This window comes from Bos taurus, chromosome 8, assembly GCF_002263795.3.
Source record: "Bos taurus isolate L1 Dominette 01449 registration number 42190680 breed Hereford chromosome 8, ARS-UCD2.0, whole genome shotgun sequence".
In the NCBI taxonomy this organism is placed as follows: Eukaryota; Metazoa; Chordata; class Mammalia; order Artiodactyla; family Bovidae; genus Bos; species Bos taurus.
Genome location: NC_037335.1, coordinates 14,844,009 through 14,857,695, shown reverse-complemented (window position 1 = coordinate 14,857,695; position 13,687 = coordinate 14,844,009). Strand labels below are relative to the sequence as shown.

General features: G+C 42.5%; 1 protein-coding gene and 1 long non-coding RNA gene across 11 annotated transcripts in view; one reads left to right on the top strand and one right to left on the bottom strand.

Annotated features, from left to right (window-relative positions):
- Window positions 1–10,004, bottom strand: part of LINGO2 (leucine rich repeat and Ig domain containing 2) — a 1,453,939-nt gene extending 1,443,935 nt beyond the window's left edge. For 6 of the 10 annotated variants that reach the window (XM_059889349.1, XM_059889352.1, XM_059889347.1 and 3 more), the window contains exon 1: window positions 8,707–10,004. The gene's annotated coding sequence lies outside the window, so the exon portion shown is untranslated. Of the gene's footprint in view, window positions 1–7,824; window positions 7,910–8,706 lie in introns of those variants that run through there. The other 4 variants (XM_059889348.1, XM_059889350.1, XM_059889345.1 and 1 more) reach the window with 3 other exon arrangements.
- An 86-nt stretch (window positions 10,005–10,090) lies between these two features.
- On the top strand, window positions 10,091–12,429 carry LOC112447774 (uncharacterized). Its single transcript, XR_003035962.2, has 2 exons — window positions 10,091–10,160; window positions 10,404–12,429. It is a non-coding gene; the product is annotated as an uncharacterized lncRNA (long non-coding RNA).
- Window positions 12,430–13,687: the final 1,258 nt, after the last annotated feature.

The following is a 13,687-nucleotide window of genomic DNA, read 5'->3' as shown; positions in this document are numbered from 1 at the left end:
CCCTTAGGGGGGTAATGGTGTGCTTGCTTGCTTGCTCAGTTGTGTCTGACTCTGCAATCCCATGGACTGCAGCCCACCAGGATCCTCTGTACAGGGGATCTCCAGGCAAAAGTTCTGGAGTGGGCTGTCATTTCCTTCTCCAGGGGATCTTTTCAACCCAGGAATCAAACCTGCATCTCCTGCATTGGCAGGCGGATTCCTTACCACTGAGCCACCTGGGGTAAACCAGTTTATAGTATCTCCAATTACCTATACGAAGCTCTATTTCCCAACTTCATTAACAACAAATGGAATCTATCAGTGCTTCATCTTTTGTCCCAACTCATTAGCAAGACTATCTCACTCTTGTATTAATTTGCATTACTTCGATTCTTAGTGACATTATACATCTATCGTACATTTATATTCTGCTGCTGCTAAGTCGCTTCAGTTGTGTCCGACTCTGTGTGACCCCATAGACGGCAGCCCACCAGGCTCCCCCGTCCTTGGGATTCTCCAGGCAAGAACACTGGAGTGGATTGCCATTTCTTTCTCCAATGCATGAAATTGAAAAGTGAAAGTGAAGTCACTCAGTCCTTTCCTACTCTTAGTGACCCCATGGACTGCCGCCTACCAGGCTCCTCCGTCCATGGGATTTTCCAGGCAAGAGTACTGGAGTGGGGTGCCATTGCCTTCTCCGCATTTATATTCTACTTAGACCAATTTACTCCCCTTTTATGAATTCTTCCCAGGCCACTCTCACTTCACCGTATTTTGAAGTGCCTGGTAACACAACTCTAGCATTGTTATTGTGCAAAGTCTTGCAAACAACAGATATTTAACAAAAAATTCTGAATAAGTTGATAAATTATTCTTTTCTTATTGTTAGACTGCCACCCACTTTTGCCTTCTCTGTTTAACAAGATCACAAGATTCTTCAGAACAAAGACCTATTCACATACATTATCATATCCTATTATAGTAAAAATCACTTTAACATCAGTAAATATCTGAGTGTTAATTCATATGAATTTACATAATTAAGACCAAAGCTAGGCTTTTAGTATTTACCTGCAAATAAAATTGAAGGCAAATCTTACAGAGAAGCTATCTGCAATCCATCATCATATGCTCAACCAATGGGTGACAGTCAAAGACATATCTTCGCATGGTCTAAAGACTGCTTTATAGACTGATAGTATAGAATATCTATGATATAGAGTATATATATTGTGTAGTATATATATATATAAAGTATAATGTATAAAGCATATAGTATATAAGGTTTATAGATATATATACAAAACATATAATCTATTAATGTATTATCATATATACAAATAGTTATTATTATAGAAAAGTCGAGTAAAAACAATAGCTAAGAAGATAAAAGTTATTTCCCTGTGATAAATGAAGCCCCACATTTCAAAAATCAACATTTATCACAAGGCACTGTTTTTGCGTCCCCTGGTACACCAGGAGCAATACAGTTTTTATGCTAATTATTTCCCTTCCTGCTGGCTACTAGGTAGATATCTTGCAGCTAACCATGGTTACATTATTATAGAATGGGATAGTATGAAGACACAAAATCCTCTTATGCAGTCCAATTTAGAATCCATTTCAAAAACTCTCTAGTGCTACACCTAGAAATTGAAATGTGCTAGGAATCTTAGATTTTTCCATTTATTTCTGTTACACTAAAATTTGGTTATGACTTTTGTAAAGACAACAATTCTCTCTTTAGAGACAATCTGATATTATGTTCTATTATACCTGCAAAAGATAATTTGTTTCCAAGTCCAAGTTCCCAGGTTTGCATTTAGACTTACTAATATTATTAGAGAAATACATTCATAGTTTATATTGACAATGACACTAAAATTCAAAGGAAGGAAATGGTATTTGACTTATCTTTGTGACCTGGAAAGATGAGCTGTTCTTACATTAACTGCTCAACACATTTACAAAAGCCACAAAATTTATTCATATTTTATCCTAGCAGGTCTCATATTTTATCAAAAGGGCACATAATTATTTCTGTGGGCTTTTAAAGTTTTATTCAAGTCAATGAATCATTTAATATCTACAATCTACGTCCTTACTAATTCAACTGGTGAAAATAACCTATAAACAATACAATTAGCATTTAAATCACTAAAATAAAATAGGACTAATGGACTATCAGCATTTCTGGGTAAATTCCATTGTAAAAACTAAGGTATTATAGTAGTTTTGGGTCCCACTGCACAAATCAAACCAACGATTTAACATTTCAAAAGCTAAATATTTTTAAAGAGTTCGTAGAAATTGGGTAATTGACCTCACAGTTGAGTTCAGAAAAACTGGGTAACTGACCTAGGGAAAACAAAGACAATTGCTACTATGTAAATTAAACACAAGAAGAAGAAAAATTCAGAAATAGAGAACGCTAAAAACACAACAAAAATACAGGGACTCCATTTAAACTTTACTATTCAAAAATACCTGACTTTTCTTCCTTTTATTCTATTCTTAAACAGTAAGCATCACAGTGTTTGTACCATATTTTTAAGTTTTGGCTGCACCCCCCTATGTGTGGGATCTGAGTTCCCAGACCTGGGATTGAACCCATAACTCCTGCCTGAAGAGGGGGAGTCAACCACGGGAACACTAGGGAAGTTGCCAGTTTGTGCCATATTAATGATAACTTTGAGAAAATCATCTGAAATATGTATACATAAATTTAATTTTTACTTTCAAAACACTAGCTAATACGTCCTCCAGAAAAAAAAAAATCTTCTCATCAAAGACATATAAAAATTTATGCTTCATTATGAAAGTTGCAAGGGCTTCCCTGATGGCTCAGTGATAAAGAATCCACCTGCAATGCAGGAGACACAGGTAGACAGGGGTTCAAATCCTGGGTCACGAAGAGTCCCTGGAGGAGGAAATGGCAACCCACTCCAGTAATCTTTGCCTGGAAAATCCCATGGACAGAGGAGCCTGGAGGGCTACAGTCCTGCCAGGACTGTAGGGGTCACAGAGACGGACACCAGTGAGCACAGGACACAGCACACGTGGAAGTTTTCCAGGTATTCTTCAAATACATCATTTCATTTACCTCCATATCAAGTGTTATAATGCCTGACATTTACTTAGCACCTGAAAGTTTTTTTTTGTTTCTTTTTCCAAAGCTTAAACCTAGGTGTAGTCAGGTTTTAAACCCAAGGATAGAGTAGGTAGATATTAAATTTCCCCACTTTACTGAATTCAACACTGAGCCTTAGATAAATAAGAGAGCTTTTCAAAAGTGACACATTAGTCATAAGAGACAGAAGTAGAATTCAAGTCTTCTGATTCCAAGTCCTGTACTTCTACTTATTGACACTGCCTCCTGCTGGCACTCAAGTTAGTTTCTCTTGGGAGATTGTTAGTAGATTTTTCTCTCTGAGGACATTTCAAATCCATTTAGCAATTGTATTCGCTGAGTGACACTTAAATAAAAATAGTTACATTTACTAAAGACTTAGATGGAGTTAAGGCCTTCCTAAAATGAATTACTATTTTTTTATGTATAGTTGATTTACAATGTATTAATTTCTCCTGTACAGCAAAGTGACTCAGTTATATTGGACATGGAACAACAGATTGGTTCCAAATAGGAAAAGGAGTATGTCAAGGCTCTATATTGTCACCCTGCTTATTAACTTATAGGCAGAGTACATCATGTGAAACGCTGGGCTGGAGGAAGCACAAGCTGGAATAAAGATTGCCAGGAGAAATATTAATAACCTCAGTCATGCAGATGACTACACATTTATGGCAGAAAGTGAAGAAGAACTAAAGAGCCTCTTGATGAAAGTAAAAGAGGAGAGTGAAAGAGTTGGCTTAAAGCTCAACATTCAGAAAACGAAGATCATGGCATCTGGTCCCATTACTCCATGAAAAATAGGTGGGGAAACAGTGGAAACAGTGGCTGACTTTATTTTTATGGGCTTCAAAATCACTGCAGATGGTGATTGCAGCCATGAAATTAAAAGACACTTACTCCTTGGAAGAAAAGTTATGACCAACCTAGACAACATATTAAAAAGCAGAGACATTACTTTGCCAACAAAGGTCCGTCTAGTCAAGGCTATGGTTTTTCCAGTGGTCATGTATGGATGTGAGAGTTGGACTGTGAAGAAAGCTGAGCACCGAAGAATTGATGCTTTTGAACTGTGGTGTTGGAGAAGACTGTTGAGAGTCCCTTGGACTGCAAGGAGATCCAACCAGTCCATCCTAAAGGAGATCAGTCCTGGGTGTTCATTGGAAGGACTAATGTTGAAGTGGAAGCTCCAGTACTCTGGCCACCTGATGCAAAGAGCGGACTCATTTGAAAAGACCCTGATGCTGGGAAAGATTGAGGGCAGGAGGAGAACGGGACGACAGAGGATGAGATGGTTGGATGGCATCACCGACTCAGTGGACATGGGTTTGGGTCGACTCAGGCAGTTGGTGACTGACAGGGAGGCCTGGCATACTGAGGTTCATGAGGTCGCAAAGAGTGGGGCACAACTGAGCAATGGAACTGAACTGAATAATATATATGCATATAAATGTATATTCATAATATTCATAAATATATTTAAACGTGGATATATTAGTGAATATTAAAATAATATATATTTTGTATATTCTTTACCATTATGATTTATGACAGGATACTGAATATAGACCCTTGTGCTATAGGACCTTACTGTTTGGATTACTAATTTCTGAGCAGGTTTACAAGTGTGGCTCAACTATTTGCTTACTGAGAATATTTCAGACTTGATTACACTGGGCAATAAGCACATGGAAATAAGGCACTCAAAGCAAAAATGCACCATATTTCAAGACAGTACATCCATCCCAGGTAATCACTTTCCAAGCTTGTACATTTCCCAGAAACAGAATCAGTGGAGTTGCAACCAGACCCAAGAGACAAACAGACATAAGAGATAATAATCAACTGATGATCTGTACTCCCAAAAGAATCAACCCCATAGTTCATGGTTTTCTTCCATGAAAAAATTTAAATAATGGAACAATCAGTATTTTAAAACTACCTCCCACTTACACAAAAAGTATGAACCAATAACTGTGAAATAACTATAAATTGGTATGGATTTTTTCAGAAGCAAATATTTTAACCAAAAGAGAAAATGAAATAATGAAAGCAAGTAAGGAAGGAGGGAGAGGGAGGGAAAAAGGAAGGCAGAGGGAGGGAAGGAGGGAGGGAATACTAGCAAAAAATGTTTTTTTTCTTTAAACAAAAATGGTTGCTAAAAGAAGAAATTGGAGGTACATGCAGATCAGTAAACCTTTTGTCTACTATGTAACCTGTCCCTCTTATTCTTTCATTTCCTTATCACACATATTTTAAGCTCCATTGATTTTCTTTCAGGAAATGTGATCTTTTATCATTAAATAGTTCTTAAAGTTCTTAACTAAACAGCCCCCAAGCCATAAAAGAAAGGGGCCTGGTGATGTTACTCTCTCATCAAAATTATAAATGGAGTACTGAAAGTTGAGGGCTATGAAAATGAGGAAATATTTATGAAAATTATGAAAATCCCCAAAACATTTTTTTTTCAATATAGGCTCCTGCCTTATAAAAAATGCAACTAAACTGGAGAATTAGAAACTGACAAACCTTTTGCATACAGTGACCTCCTATCCTTGTACTACAGGAAAACATTTCCACCTAGAGTCCTTTCAGAGAATATCTGGAGACCAAATGAAATCAACCATAATGACAACCAGAGCCAGATAATAATCAGTTTTTAATTGAAGCATCAAGCCAATTAATTTGTGACAACAGCCTATCACTCCTTATTCTTGACATGAAGTTTCAGAGGACTCAAACAATTCTCAGGTCCACAGCATTCCAGGAACACGTCAATGTTCTAACTCTTTTAAAATCACATTTATGAGACAGAGAAAAATCTTTAGAGATGGAGTTCTATAACTGAATTTGAGGTTACAAACCAGCCTCACTACTTTGATTCAATTCATTGTCAAGAAATACAGTGTCTCTTGAGCACCATATACACAGATTCCTAATGCTACCAGGTCTTCCTCTGGTTTCAGCTTCTTTCATAAAGAAAACTGAGCCCTTTTATGTATTTGTCTTCATTAACTCAATTCAACAAATACATAATCTGTGTCTAAAACATGCAGATAACTGCATTTAGATGAGTAACTACTATTCTGTCACATAATAAAATTTCTAAGAGAGTATTATCTTAAGAACATAAACCATCTTTCTTCGAGATTTCAGCAAGACATTCATTCTTGCCTTCGACACAGAGCTCCATCCATGTAATACATGAATGACAAACTTTAAATAAATCTTCCCTGAGATCATGCTATATGTTATTCTGGAATGAAAAACATGAATACATTGGTCTGTTCCACTTCAACTACACTTATTATATAATATTAACTTACATAGTTACCTTAGTAAAAAATAATAGATGCCTTACACATAAGTGGTAACCGAACTACTTCAGTTATCATCAATAGGCAACCCATCCCATTCCAATTCTTAAAATACCTGACTGTATCTCACGAAAACACTTCCAGCAGAAAGGGCTTCATTTTTCCTGCTTCACACGCTCACTATATGGTAAGTAATCCACACTCCTGGGTGATGGGATGATAGTACACTGAAGAATATTCTCCTCCTTTTAACCACTGCTTCTCATTTTTGAAAAAAAACATGCTCACTCTTTCAGTATGTGGCCTAGTATTTATAAATACTGGACCTCTGCTTTTATTTAGTATTCCCAGAATATTCCACACCCTCCCATCATTTTTTGTTTTTTTTTTTGGTCTTCCTTCAGGATTATTCTGCAAGAGGGTTAATATCACAAGTCGGGTTTGTTAAAAGCCACCTTTAAAGGACTCTGAAATTGCACTGCTGAGTGTAAAATGACCACGTATGGTATGCACGAATACAAAACAGCACACTGAAAAATACATACGTTGCCAGCTGTCTGACAGACATGGTGTAATCACGCCAAGCGCACACAATCACACTACTCACTTTTTTTTTTTTTTTTTTTTAGCTTAAGCACAATCATCACACATATTCAGCACCCACCGTGCCCAAGGCAGTAGCTAGTAGAAGCGATTTCTGTTAGTGGCTTAAGCAAGGATTTTGTCAAAGACAGTGTGAAATGTAAAATGAATCAGACTTCATTAAATCATCTGAACTTCAAGGCCATTTCCCAGCACTGCCCCCACCCCCAACCCACCTCAGGCACACAAGCTTAACTTCACCCTTCTTCCGCTCCTGATGTTCTCGCCCTGACTTCCTCCTCACCCTTATCTCTCTCTCTCTCTCTCGCTTTCTCCAAGTCTTATCAGCAGCTTTGCTCCGTTCTCAGAGCCAATCTCTTAGGAAAAGAAAATCAGTTAAATGCTAGATGGTGAGACTTCACCATCAGGTGCAAAGAAAAGGGGAGGAAAAGAAGAGGGTGTGGTACTCCCTTTTCCACCACACCCCACCCCTCGAGGCGCGCACTCCCGTCCACTGCGGCTCAGGGGAGCACCGCGGGTCCTCGCTCACCTCGGAGCAGCCTGATCCACAGACCAGCCACCTGGCCATCTCGTCAGGAAACTTCCCTTAAAGCAGCCAAACATTTAGGGAAGGCCGGAAAAATTAAGAATTAGTTCGAAAATACCTCCCACGGGGCTCCACGGAGGAAGACTCAAAGGCACCTTTAGATACAGACCGCACAGAACCGCATCCTCCACTCGCTCCCATCTTGGGTATCCGGCTGAGAATGGAAAGAGAACCCAGGAGGCGCGAAAGGAGAGTGGAGAAGGACTTACCTCCCGGGACTGCCCTTAGGGCGCGGAGCCAGGATCGCCTCCTGCCCCGAAGTGGCTCCGGCTCGGGCACAGCCTTCCGGAGCACAGCCCAGATTCGGACCCGCGTCCCCGCAGCTCTGCGCGCAGCCGGGAGTCGCGCCGGGACTCCGGCTCCCGTCCCACCGCCCCGGCCGGGCTCGCCTCGCCTCGTCCGCTCCGCCACCCCGCAGGCACGCTCGCTCCCCGCGTTCGCCCCTCCGCCTCCCGGCGCCCCCACACCCACCCGCGCCGCGGCGCCCGCTGGGAGCCTCTAGCGGAGGCGAAGGGAACCGCAGCAGCCCCGCAGCGCCCGGGCTCCGACGCCGGCTGCCGAGAAGCCAGCCAGGCGGCAGAGGGGGCTTCACGCGCCCCCGGCCTCAATCCGCTCGCCGGATGCTGCCGCCGCACGCACCTGCCCACCTGCGCCGGGCTCACCTGCCACCGAACGTCCTAGCGGCGTTCTCCAGTGCCCACGGCGCGCTATGGCAACGAGGGGGTGGGTCAGCGGTACCAATGGGCCGGGGGTGGGGAGAGGGGGAACTCTCCGGAAACACACACACATCCACGCTGTAAATCAGCCTGGACAGACAACCTTGCTCTATGCCTATTTCCAGTGGATTCCACAGAGTGTAAGGTCAGGACAGGCTGCCTTCGCCTGGCTGCCTCCCACCTGGGCGCCAGCGGCACCGGCGGCAACTCCCTTGACTTGCCCGCCCCGAGCCATTCGTTCGGCTCGTGCAACCGCGTGGCGACGCCGGCAGAGACGAGCGCAACTTGGCTTGACCCTCCCCATCCCAGTCCCAACGTGCATTTTAAGTTTTTCTTCTTCCTAGCAATTCAGACAGCGGTTTTTCAGCCTCTTACCTTGCTTGAGACGCTGTTAATTCTTTTATATCATTAAAATCCAAAGCCAAGGATACGACGCACACAAGTTCAGAGGGTTTTCCTTGACTCCTCCGCCTCGGCTGAGCCGGTTTCCCCTTCTAGAGGGATCAGGAGTAGGGGGTGGCGGTTTAAAAAGCCCTCGCGCGACAGGCACCGCCAAATCTTCCCGCTTGTGGAGACGGAGAGGGGGACAACCTTCCCAATCTCCGGAAGCCTCCCAGCCTCTCCTCGGTCAACTTGGCTTTATATTTAATTTTCTTCTTTAACCCGACAGGCCCATCAGTCAGTTCCCCGCATCAAGGCAGGAATGAAACAGATATTCACAGGTGTGGCCCCTCCTCTCTCTTTCTCAGGGTGATACCACCCCCTCCGTCGCCACCTTTCTCCCCTTAAATTAGAAAAGCGAATCTCTGCTCGGATTAGGTGGGGATTCGGTGGGGGGTGCTGTAAGAAGAACCACTCCAAGGCACAGCTTCAGAAACCCATTTCTGCAGGCAGCCCTCCGCAAAGGTGTCAGTTCTGAAGAAACTTTCAGGGGAGGCGGCGGCGGCCGTGCTGGGCTGGGCGGGCGGCAGGCAGCGAGTACCAGGTGAGGAGGCGGCGAGCAGGAGGGACACCAGGCAGGCGGCCGGCGGCTGGGTCCAGGCGCCCGGGCTTGGCGCGGAGGATGCGCGCACACACACACACACACGGGCACACACGCACAGACACTCGCGCGCGCGCACAGCCACAGACGCACGCCCGGCCCCGCGCCCGCGGCCCCAGGCCACCAGGGAGAGAGAAGTCGAGAGATGCAAAATGGGGCAGGTGTTCCAAGGATCCAAATGATGTGAAGATTCAATCACTGTCCACTATTTAAGAGATTACTGCAGGCAGGCAGTTCCTCCCTGTAAACCCTCAAATCCTTGCGGCCACCTCCCAGGCTCCTGCCCTCTCTGGCATCTTGGCCGCCTGGTTCTTTTCATGAGGCGAGTTACTGTCTCAGTACCCTGTTCGAGGTGGCCGGACTAAAGATTAACCACGTCCGTATCTCCACCCTCCAGGGCCATCTAAGACCCTTCAAATGTGGGGCAAAGTGGCAGCTGCTGCTTGCAAGGAAGCCAAGAGGCTCCCCGAGGTCCTTCGAATAGAGGAGCCGAGACATCGTTTCCTGGACATAATCGTTTCTCATCTCCCCCTTACCTGCCCACTCCCTCACGTAGCATTTCCCCTATGAACTTCTGAAGCTCGCATAGATCTTTTTGGAAGGAGCTTCGTAGGAATTTGTGAGGCCTAGCTTTTGAAACTGGGCTAATTTAGGTTCTACGCTTATATTGTAAACTGGACGGTAGCAGGTAAAAGGCTCAACTGGAGAAAGGGGAGGGATTAGGAGTCTGGAGACCCAGCCCCTTTAGCAGCCATTTCCAAGGTTTGGTAACAGAGTTGTTCTCCAGGTCTCCGGCTAGCCCCTGTCCCACCATCTTTTTCTTCCCAAAACAGCCTGGAGGGATCCTTGGTTGCACGCAACCCGGGAACCGCACGCTGGAGAGACAACGCTGTCAGAAGCGCCCCTGGTTCTCTCTTTCACAGTTCCACAGAAAGGAGCCTCCCCGCGCGAGTTTGTCTTACCCGGACTGAGCTGCTGGAATTGATCACCGAAAGTAAACTTTTCCTTTTTTTTTTTTTTTTTAACCCAGGTTCTCCTTCGTGCACTCTGAGGTCTCCACACCTGCAGAGCATCACTCTGCCTTCCCAAGTACTGACCAGGCTGAACATCGCTGCAGGTGTTTTCCCTCCTGGGATTCGCGAATCTCTGCACCTTAGGACCTGCTGGTGGCAAACGCGAAGTTGCGCCGGGTGGGGAAAGCGCGAGCTTCCTTTGCTCCCGCGTTGGAAGCGACGCTCCGCCAAGGTCTCCATCCAAGTAGCTCTTGGAACCAGGGGGTCTTGACTAGCTCCGAGAGTCCGCTTCAAGTTTAAAGGCAATAGAATTTGCCTGGAAGACAGTACTTAAACGCTGAATTTGGATTTGCCAAGGCTCGAAAGTGGAACAAAAGGATGATTCGGTGCAAAAGATGAAACTTGTGTAGATAGGAGCTCTAGCAGTGCTACTCACAGCTCAGAAATCAATCCAGAGCTTTCGAAGATGAGCATCGCCGCGCCCGGTATCTGCGGACCAATAGCTTCTGGGCGCTCATCTGTATTTCTGGGATGAACCGGCTTTGAATTCGGTTTGAGTCCACGCTGTAGTAAGCCAAGAGGAACGGTCGGTTTTAGGGAGTGATGGATGGATGAAGGCTGCCGGTTGGAGCCAGAGGACCGCAACACCGTCCTGCTAAATAGCACTTGTGCGCAGAGATACTCAGAGTCCCGCGCCTAGGGAGTCAGAGTGCACGGGTTTGACGCCCTGGCTTACCTTCTTCTGATGCAGTTAAAGCAGAGTTTGAAGCTAAGCGGAGCCTGCATGGAGGAGATCTGAATAATGAATTTGGTGGTGAGATGCTAAAGGATAAAGAGGCATTTTATTTCTGGGTTACTAGTTTGCAGTTAAACCCACTTCGGTGGTTGAATGTGCCTTGGACACTGACTTTCTACAGTTTCAGGTAGAGAATGTTCCCATTCTTCTGGTATAAATCCATACATTCTCTGCTTGCCACAAAGTTAAATGCTTCTTCGAGTTGTGATTCTTATTCCTAATTAATAAAGTGGCAATAAGAATTATAATGAACTATTTCCAACCAAAGTTCTCATCTAACGTAATTTCTGATGGCATAAGCCTCTAGATTAATAACAAAATATTGTGGCAGACTATTAGGCAAGGACTATAGAACTGTAATCAAGAGACTCACTGAGGGAAAGAAAATTCAGAAATCAGAGCTGACTCCTATCCAAAAAGATTTGGGCTTGAAATTCCTTTTCTGGTTACTGTAGACCCACAAGCAGTTCTCTGCTACTAATGGCTCTCTTTAAAATAAGCCTAGGTCATTTATACATTAAAACCTGGAAGGTGTCTTGCAGGTCTGAGGAAATGTTGTGGAAAGTCTTGTGCCAGCCACAGAGGATTCTTTTTCATTTACCTTGAGTATTTTACTTACAAGGCATGTAGGTTAACAGTGGTAATCAGTGGTATAATATGCTTGACATTTTATCCCTTCAACAAAGTTAAAAAAAAAAAAAAAAAGCCTATGGATTTATGGACCCTCTTCAAGAAGCATTCACTTCTCACTCCTCTTGGGGACAAAATGCAGTTTCCTCAATGATTTTTGATTATTGAAAAACAAAACTTAGATTTGTTATTTATTGTACAGTGTTTTCCCTCCCACTTCACGCTTTGCTTGTTTAGGGAAAACAAGAGGGGTAAATCTCAAGGTCCAAGGATTCATTCCATTCCTATATCCTCCTATCTGTTTGCATTATCTAGAAGGAATTATTGAGACTCAAAAGTACTGTCAGATCCAAAAGACTTATAAATTCACCCGTCTCTGTGTTAAAAGTACAACTGCATTGTTTTAATGTTGTTCATTTCTCTCAATTCTTTGACAGGTGAAAATTGAAGTTGATAAGTATGCTATCTCTTCCAGTGCAGACTTTCTTGAATCTTTTATCTTTTCAAGATGATTGCTGTATAAAATGTATTTTCTAGAACATTTTTTTTTCCTTCCCTGGAGATAGCATTTTGTCTAGTGGTCTATTGTGTTACTGATTAAAGTTATTCTTTGCTTACTGGTATTGCCTCTCCCACTGCACTATGAGCTCTGAGAACAAGGATGGTACCATCTACATTGCTGTTCATTGACATTTGGTACAGAATCTCTTCCAGAATAGATGTGTATAATAATGATGGTGGTGATAAGGAAAGTTACCATTCATTGAGTAACTACTTCATGCTATGATTAATTCACTTTTTTTTCAATAGCTTATCTCCATAATCCACTGATGTAAATTCTACATACTGAAAGTATAGGGAAATTGATGCTTATGCAGATTTAACTGAGATCACAAAGCTGTTTTGTCACAGATGAGTTGGGATTAGAATATACATCTGTCCAACTCTGAAGCCTGCACTATTAACCACTCCTCTTTATTCAAATAGGCACCACATTTTCAATAATGAAAGGTTAAGGGAAATTATATATATTTAATGCCAAATAAGAGTGTGTCAAATTTAGCATAAATTCTTTAGCATGTATGTAATCTAATCAACATTGATTGATTGAAAATGCCAAATACTGAGTTGTAGGTTTCCTTGAAGGGAGAGGGGTTAGTCGTCTATAAATTTATGGTTATAGAAAATTTTTCATTTTTTTCCATGTTGACATCCTTATGATAAAAAAAAAAAACTAAGTGAAGGCTATTATATAGCTTAATTTATGTAAGATGAGTAAGTTCACCTAAAATTGTGTTCAGAGGATAGATCTCATGTTCATTGTTATTACACCAATTCAAAATCTTAAAAAGAGCCTAGGAACACAGAGAACGTTGAATACAGAGTGGCCTTGGAACATGCTACAGAGATGTAGCTGTCGTTTCCAGAGGCTCATATTACAAAGCATTTTTTAAAATATCTATGCCACAGGAGACTAGGTGCTATGGGAGAGAATGAGAAAGTTCTCTTTATACTGATATGCAAAGATCTCCACTATGTTTTTAGGTGAAAATAGCAAAGTGCAATGAGAAAACCCCAGAAATTAATAAAAGTAGTTAGAAATGAGCAGATGGTGTCAAGGAACGAATTGAGACTTCACATATTCTTTTGACTGTTGGAACCATGGGGAATTTTTACCTATCAAAAGAGAAAAAAATAGTGCTCTGAGGGATTGCATGAGAAGAAAATAACAGATGCTTTCCGTTCATTATTAAAAAATATATATAGTTTAAAAAAAGATGAGAAAAAAGTGTTCAAAAATCTGGCCTGTGGTATATTTATTCATTCATTCTCAGGGAGAGACCTTGGGGGAAAGAAACAAAGGGAAGTGTCTTA